Source organism: Myxocyprinus asiaticus, chromosome 33 (assembly GCF_019703515.2).
Source record: "Myxocyprinus asiaticus isolate MX2 ecotype Aquarium Trade chromosome 33, UBuf_Myxa_2, whole genome shotgun sequence".
Lineage (NCBI taxonomy): Eukaryota > Metazoa > Chordata > Actinopteri > Cypriniformes > Catostomidae > Myxocyprinus > Myxocyprinus asiaticus.
Genome location: NC_059376.1, coordinates 9,821,895 through 9,830,337, shown reverse-complemented (window position 1 = coordinate 9,830,337; position 8,443 = coordinate 9,821,895).

Sequence of the window (8,443 nt, the reverse complement as noted above, 5' to 3'; positions counted from 1 at the left end):
GAATGTCTCCGCACGCGCGGCGATCTGTCCTAGAGAGAGAGAGAGATAGAGAGAGAGAGGGCAATATATGTGTGTGTGTGTGTGTGTGTGTGTGTGTGTGTGTGTGTGTGTGTTGCTCCATCGATAAAAAAATAATTTATATAATAATAATTTATATTTAATAAAATAATAATATATAATGTAATAATATATTCTATAATAAATATTAAAAATTAAAAATATATTATAAATTATAATATATTATAAAATAATTTTATAATTTATATAATTATTTTATTAAATATAATATTTTATTTAATAATAATGTATTTTATTATTTTATAATTTAAAAAAATTATAAAATAACTTATTTTTTTTATCCTGATAAAGTTTGCCACCCCAAAAAAAAAGCACATTTTCTTTAAGGTGTGCATTTAGCCCTTTTGTACCATTGTATTACAAGTGTAATACAATCAGTGTTGGGTAAGTTACTCTAAAAAAGTAATTAATGACTAACTACTAATTACATCTACATACTAATTAAATCTTTTAGATTACTGTACTAATTACTCTGTCTGAAAAGTAACTGCATTACTTATTACTAATTACTTTCTAAAAAGGTTGATTTTTTTATCAACCTGGACCAGATGAAAAATACAAGGATAGACATGAAACTGTTCTTTTAATTCTTTCAAATAAATCATATAAAAACAAATAAATTATTCATGAACTGGCCAAAGAGCATTAAATTAGAAAACATATATTTTAACATTAGACGTTAAATTTTGATTTTAAATTCACTATTGTTTTATATAGAATTGTTCTATAGTCTATAAAGTATTTAACACAATTACATCAAAAGTAACTGTAATTAAATTACCTAAAAATTAAGAGTAATCACTTACTTTTTCAATGAAAATGTCATTTAAATACAATAATTAATTATTTAGTAATGCATTACTCCCAGCAGTGGCGCCTGCAGCTGAACGGCTGTACACACAGTGCGTACCATGAGTGCTCCGACTGACCTGAGAAATATTTACTCTCCGAATATTTCATCAATCATGAAATGTGTCCCGTATTTCTGTTGGCTGTTTAAAAGAACTAGCAGAATAATTATTTTTAGTTGTTTTTTTTTTTCAGTGAATTGGCCAAACTGGCTTGCAAAATGGTCTGAATTGATTCGTGATTCAGTACAATTCGTTCGGCCCGCTCTCTCACTGAATCATTTGGAGCGGTTTCTCACACAGTAAAACAGTACAAATACAGAGAACAAACAGCGCTGAATACAGTGGAAATGTAACAACAATCAACTGAAATAAAAGGCTTGAGAGTTAACTTTGAGAAACTTCAGCTAGTGCTGTCATGTGAGCAAGGACTGTTCAAACGGAATGTGTTTTTGCATCCGCTTGCACAATCATTTTCCATGTAAACATTCACTAGATGGATATCTTTTGACAACTGCGTCACGTTTCACTGTGTTTTTAGCATCTCTCATGGGAGCGCTGAATTTTTAGACACTGTGTCAAGTTAAAAAGAACTTCTTCAACTGATAAAAACGCATCTCGCGACACCTGCATTGTGGTGCGTTTTGCTTTTTTAGCGCGAAAACGCATCTGTCTGAACAGTTACTGGAAGAAATGCTTCAGCCAGTAGTTACATGAATGCTACTCATACTCAAGAAAATAAATGCTTATCTCAAAGTCACCAGAATAACGCTTTGGTGTTGTTTTTTGCACACAAAAAAACATCTCCCGGGGAAGCATGCCCCTGGATCCCCCTAGACATAAGGTTTATTAGGCAGATTTCTGTGTGTACCCTCAGATTAAATCCTGCAGGCGCCACTGACACCCAACACTGACTACAATACAGCACTATATAGGGGTGTCGACTGCTTTACGATTGTTTATAATATTACAAAGACCGCGTGTTACGTTGTTTACAACAAATAATTGTTTAAAGTGAATTGTAACGAGAAAGATGAGGTGTGTGATTTTTAATATGCTATCCCGAGTTGTTTCGACTCTTTATCCAACCATCAAGTCTCCATTAACATCCAGCGACAGAAAAATACAATCTCTGATAGGCTGAAAAATATTTGAGGCTGTGTCGTAATTTGTATGTAGTTCCGTGTTCTTGCTGTAGTCTGTATATGAAAGCAATTCTGCAGTAATTGGGAGCTACTGAAATTTGAGGTAGCCAAGTACTTTCGAAAGCAGGGAAGCTTAATGGCAAAAGAAAGACGTATTCAGGAGGACAATCTAATTTTAAGATTAGCTGTCCTCTCCTCAAAATCATGTCCAAATGAAGACGAACAAGCTGAGTTAATCACCTTACAACTGGAATTGGACAAATTATATAAGAATAAGGCAGAAGGAGCCTTCCTTAGGTCACGGAAGCGATGGCTGGAAAAAGGGGAACAAAACTCTGCATGTTTTTTTTGGTTTAGAGAAATTTCACTTTAGAAATAATACAATTGAACAACTTAAAATAGATGGGGATGTCACAGATGACCAAGTTGTACAGAATTTTATAGTAGGTTATATTCATCCAAATTCTGTGAACATTCTGCTTCTCTATTTCTGAACTCTACTTCTGGAATTAAATTTAAGACCATCGACCCTGTGCAAAAAGAGCTCTGTGATAGTTAAATTACTATTGAGGAGGTCTTAAACGCTATCGCACTTATTAAGGTTAAAAAAATCTCCCAGGGTTGATGGCCACACGGCCTACTTTTATAAAACCTTTTCTGATCTTATTGCCTCCTTTCTCAAAGAGGTTTATATAGAGAGTACAGAAAAAAATTTCTTCCACCTACTTTAACTCAAGGATTAATAACATTGATTCCAAAACCATAAAAAGACCCATTGCTGTTAGATAACTGGAGACCAGTTTCTCTATTAAATAATGATTATAAGATCTTTGCCTTAATGTTTGCAAATAGAATCAAGTCAGTTATGGACCCCCTTATAGATGAGGCCCAGTCTGGCTTCTTAAAGATGAGACATATTTCAAATAATATAAGATTAGTCTTAGACTTGTTGGACTACTCACATTTAAGTTCTGATGATGGATTTATTCTTTTCTTAGATTTCTATAAAGCGTTCGATACGGTGGAGCATGCTTTTATTTTTAGGCCATTCCAAAAATTTGGGTTTAGAGACTTTTTCTGTAAAGCTATACTAACAATGAATAGGAACACAAACTGTTCTGTTAAACTTAAAGGTGTTTCATCCTCTAGATTTTATTTAAAACGTGGTATTAGACAAGGTTGTCCAATCTCCCCTTATCTTTTTTTGTTCTGTACTCAGCTTATGAGTATTTATGTTAAATCAAGCCACTTAAAAGGTATATCTATTGCTGGCAGGGATATTATCATATCCCAGTTAGCAGACGATACTGTACTGTTCCTGAAAGATCATACTCTTAAAGTAGTAGATGCCTTTTCTAAAGCTTCTGGCCTTAGTTTAAACATCAGCAAATGTGAACTGTTATCTATTAAAGACTGTCAGTTACAACATATTGCTAATATCCCAGTGAAGGAATCAATAACATATTTGGGGAGTGTTATTTCGAAAGATCAAAAATCTAGATGTAAGATACATTTTTATCCCATTCTTCAGAAGACTAAAGCAAAGTTGAATCACTGGCTTTTGAGGGATTTATCCCTAAAAGGTAGAGTTTTGTTGTGTAAAGCTGAGGGACTGTCAAGATTAGTCTATGCTGCCACTTCACTCAATGTTCCTAAGGAGATGTGTAAAGCTATTGATACTGCTTTATTTAATTTTCTTTGGAGAAACAAAACACATTATATTAGGAAATCTATAATAATGAATACTTATGAATCAGGTGGACTGAACTTCCTTGATTTCTGTACTCTAAATAATATTTTTAAAATTAATTGGATTAGACATTTCATTCTAAATCCAAATTCTCTTTGGAAGTTTATACCCAATTTTGCATTCTCCAAATTAGGTGGTCTTGAGTTTCTCTTGATTTGCAATTACAAAACTGACAAAATCCCTCTGAACTTATCTTGCTTTCACAAACAAATGTTGCTGGCATGGTCCCTGTTATACAAACATAACTTTTCACCCCATAGATATTTAATTTGGAACAAGAACAATATATTATTTAAAAATAAATCTTTAACACGAGTCGATCAATTATTAAATCAAGAAGGCATGTTGCTCACTTATTCTGAGTTTCTAGATGTCCATAAAATACCAGTAACACCAAGGGAGTTTTCTATTGTCATGGATGCGATTCCCATAGGGGTCTTGGCATTATTCAGAGCTAATACTCAAAACAGTATTGCGCCCCCTTCTGCTTTTGATTTATTTGATACTGCAATTGGGAAACTTTGTTTTGCCCCCGGAGTTTTCAGTATTAATAAAACTATTCGTTCTTTAATTCAAAAAGACATTGTCACCATGCCAAACTGTATTATTTATTGGAATAGACTGGTGGAAGGTTTATTATGGAAGGCCATCTGGACTTTACCAAACAAATAATTATTGGTAAATAAAGTTAAGAAAATAACTTTCAAAATCTTACACAGATACTACCCAGTAAATAATTTTCTTGTTAAATTTAAAAAGGATATTGATTTGAACTGTTCTTTTTGCAATACATTGGCTGAAACCTTGTTTCATTTATTTTGGCATTGTGCTCATGTAAGGAAATTTTGGAAAGATTTGACTAGATTTATAATTGATAACATTGACCCCAATATTTCTTTGTGTTTAGAAAACGTTATATTTGTTTTTACCAATATCCCCTCAAATAAAAGGAAAGAATACTATATTATAAATTTAATTTTTGCTAACATTCATATACATAAATGTAAGTACAGTAAAACCCATCCTTTGTTTTTGGTTCTTGAAAAATAAATTCAAATATATATCAAGACTATTTTTCATTCACATATTAAGAAAGCAATTAAAACTGTTTCTATATGTGAGTCCTTTATTATATTTACATAATGTTACATGCTGTTCGGCCAAGCAATGTAAGTAAACTTTCAGACCTTCTGAGTTTATCAGTGTCTTATTATTGTGTTATAATTAATGCTTTTTGTGTCTCATATTTTCAAAAGCGGGCGAATCATTTAGTAGTTTAAAGATTTGTACAAACAGCTTCAAACCCTGTAACGAACTTCGAGCTAATGTAGAAAGAAGCTGGATTCAGTCTCGTGAAAACAGGACGGACAATGTTAATAAAAATTGTGGAGGAATCCCACACGCTTACCAAAAGCTATACAAACTTACTATTGTAAATTTAGAAAGCTTGTAAAAAATCTGTTCAGGGATCTTAAGTCTTTTCTCAAGTATATATATATATTTTATTTTTTTATCCTGCTAAGTGTAACGTACCAAAATAATGGCAAAATGGATCCATCAAATAATTCAATAAGTATTAAATAACAAAAAAAAAAAAAAAAAGAAAGAAAAACAAATCCATAAATAGTAATAAAAAAATATGCTTTTTTTTCTCTCTCCCCTTTTCTCCCCAATTTGGAATGACCAATTCCCAATGCGCTCTAGGTCCTCGTGGTGGCATAGTGACACCTCAATCCAGGTGGGAGGATGAATCTCAGTTGCCTCCTTGTCTGAGACCATCAATCAGCGCATTTTATCACGTGGCTTGTTGAGCCCATTACCATGTGTGGAGACTCATACTACTCTCTGTGATCCACGAGATCCCATTGAGAGCGAGAACCACTAATCGTGACCACGAGGAGGTTATCCCATGTGACTCTACCCTCCCTAGGAGACCTGGCTGGAGTCACTCAGCACGCCCAGGATTAGAACTCATGACTCCAGGGGTGGTAGTCAGCATCTTTACTCACTGAGCTACCCAGGCCCCCATAAAGAATAACATTAAGGATAAGTAAATCAAATTTGCAAAAGGAAATACTGCTTAATATAAATGTGAACACATACAGTATGTCAAAATAACTTTTTGTATCATCACCAGCTGACCCAAAAGTCCAAGTGTACAGCCGCAACCCTGGAGAGGACGGCAAAAAGAATGTGCTGATCTGCTATGTAAGTGGCTTCCATCCTCCTGACATCACCACTGACCTCCTCAAGAATGGCCAGGAGATTCCAGGTGCCACACAGACAGACCTGGCCTTCGAGCAGGGCTGGGACTTTCACCTGACAAAGTTTGTGGACTTCCATCCCCAGAGTGGACTATGAGTCCTGTATTCTTTATTCTCACTTTCTTAGAAATCTGTCTTTGATTCTTAAAGTTTAGTTTCATTCCACCATGTTATTTAATGGGAAGGCATATGCTTCAATCAGCCAAAACAGCTGTCAATCAAACAACCTGTGCCAGTTGATGATTGTGTGAGAAATGAGGGCAACAGCGTATGCATTTAAAAAAGAAAGAAAAAAAAGGGGGGGGTAGCTCAGCGAGTATTGACGCTGACTACCACCCCTGGAGTCACGAGTTCGAATCCAGGGCGTGCTGAGTGACTCCAGCCAGGTCTCCTAAGCAACCAAATTGGCCCGGTGGCTAGGGAGGGTAGAGTCACATGGGGTAAACTCCTCGTGGTCACGATTAGTGGTTCTCGCTCTCAATGGGGTGCGTGGTAAGTTGTGCGTGGATCGCGGAGAGTAGCATGAGCCTCCACATGCTGTGAGTCTCTGCGGTGTTATGCACAGCGAGCCACATGATAAGATGCGCAGATTGACTGTCTCAGAAGCGGAGGCAACTGAGACTTGTCCTCTGCCACCCGGATTGAGGCGAGTAACCGCACCACCACCAGGATCTGCTAAGTAGTGGGAAATGGGCATTCCAAAGAGTCTGGGCTTTGTATCTGGGCAAATCTGATACCAATAAAATGAAACAAAACCATGCATTTTAAATGAAATTAATGTTTGTTTTTCTTTCTTGTAGAGCCTGATATGTGAATACACAACACAGTTAGAAGTTTTGATGATCTAACAATATGTTGGAAAAGTTGGCTGTAAATTTGCTAATAGTAATTGTAGTTCTTAATAATTCAGAAATGTGAAATTAAATATTACTGTTACTGCATTTACTCCAGAAATTTTTTAAGACTCCATATGCACTTGCTTGGATTATATCATGATAGCAGTCTAATTTCTGAGCCTCCTATGACGTTAAGACTGTTAGAAGCTGTATACTTTCCTACTTGATAAGAGCTTCCTAACTTCTTAACTGTTTACATTTCTGTAGGTGTGTGACTTTGATTACCACTAAATACCTTGGGTGTGATTCTTGCCTTTGTTTGTTCTTCACAACAGTAGCACTTTTACATCAAAATTACTTTTGTTTTTAAATTTAATTTTAATTTTATAATACAGGAATAGTATGCTTTCAATTTGTTATTAGTCTGAGCAAGTTTGTAACTTTTTTGCTGAAAGAACAAACCCTTGAAAAGCTTTTAATTTTCCCTTGAAAGTGAAACAGAATTCCATTTTAAAAATTGCCGATGAGACAGGTAGAAATAAACTTTGAAAACATTTTAAAAAATAAAATAACACTGGATTAAAGTGTTCTACTGGATTAAACGTGCATTGAAACATACCACTGACATTGTAATGTTTTGTCATTGTAATTTAGTTCAAGTGTGTGTGTGTGTGTGTTTATCTAAGAACTTAGAACCTCTTGTCTCTGTGCAGGTTAGGTTTTTTTTTTTACGTTTTTTTAATGTGGTCTTGGTCTTAAGATCTCTCAAGATATGTAGATAAACGGGCTGGGTCTCAAAACTTAAAAGGATAGTTCACCCAATATTTTACAATTCTATTATCATTTACTCACCCTCATTACATTTAAGGTGTGTGAAATTCTTTCTTCTACTGAAAACAAATAAAGATTTTTAGAAGAATATTTCAGCTCTGTAGGTCCTTACAATGCAAGTGAATGGTGACCAGAACACAGAAGGTCCAAAAATGACATAAAGGCAGCATAAAAGTAATCCATACGACTCCAGTGGTTTAATCAATGTCTTCTGAAGCGATCCAATCAGATCAAAACCAAAATATAGCTTTTTCTTTTCTTCTTTTACATTGTGGCCGATCTTAGGGTACCAGAACTTTCGGAAATAATATGCAGACTTCCCGTAATAACATTATTTGCATGTTGCAATGAAAGTTGGGTCCTGCCATGGAATACAAAAATCAAAGGTAATTAGGACTTTTATATCACACAATTGTGAGTATTTCGCGCAATTGCGATACAGCAATATCACGCAACTGCGAGATATGAAGTCGCAATGCGAGAAGTCCTAATTGTGAGATATAAAGTCAGAATTACCTTTGCAGTTTTGTTATTTTTTATTATTATTTTATTCTGTGGTAGGTTCAATCACCATAATATGAGTAAAATAAAATTCTCTATTTAGATTTTTTTATTTTATTTGTGGAATGTTTTTTCTTCTTCTTCTTCTTCTTCAAAAACAAGGTTCAAATATTGCGCAAGATTGGTTTTA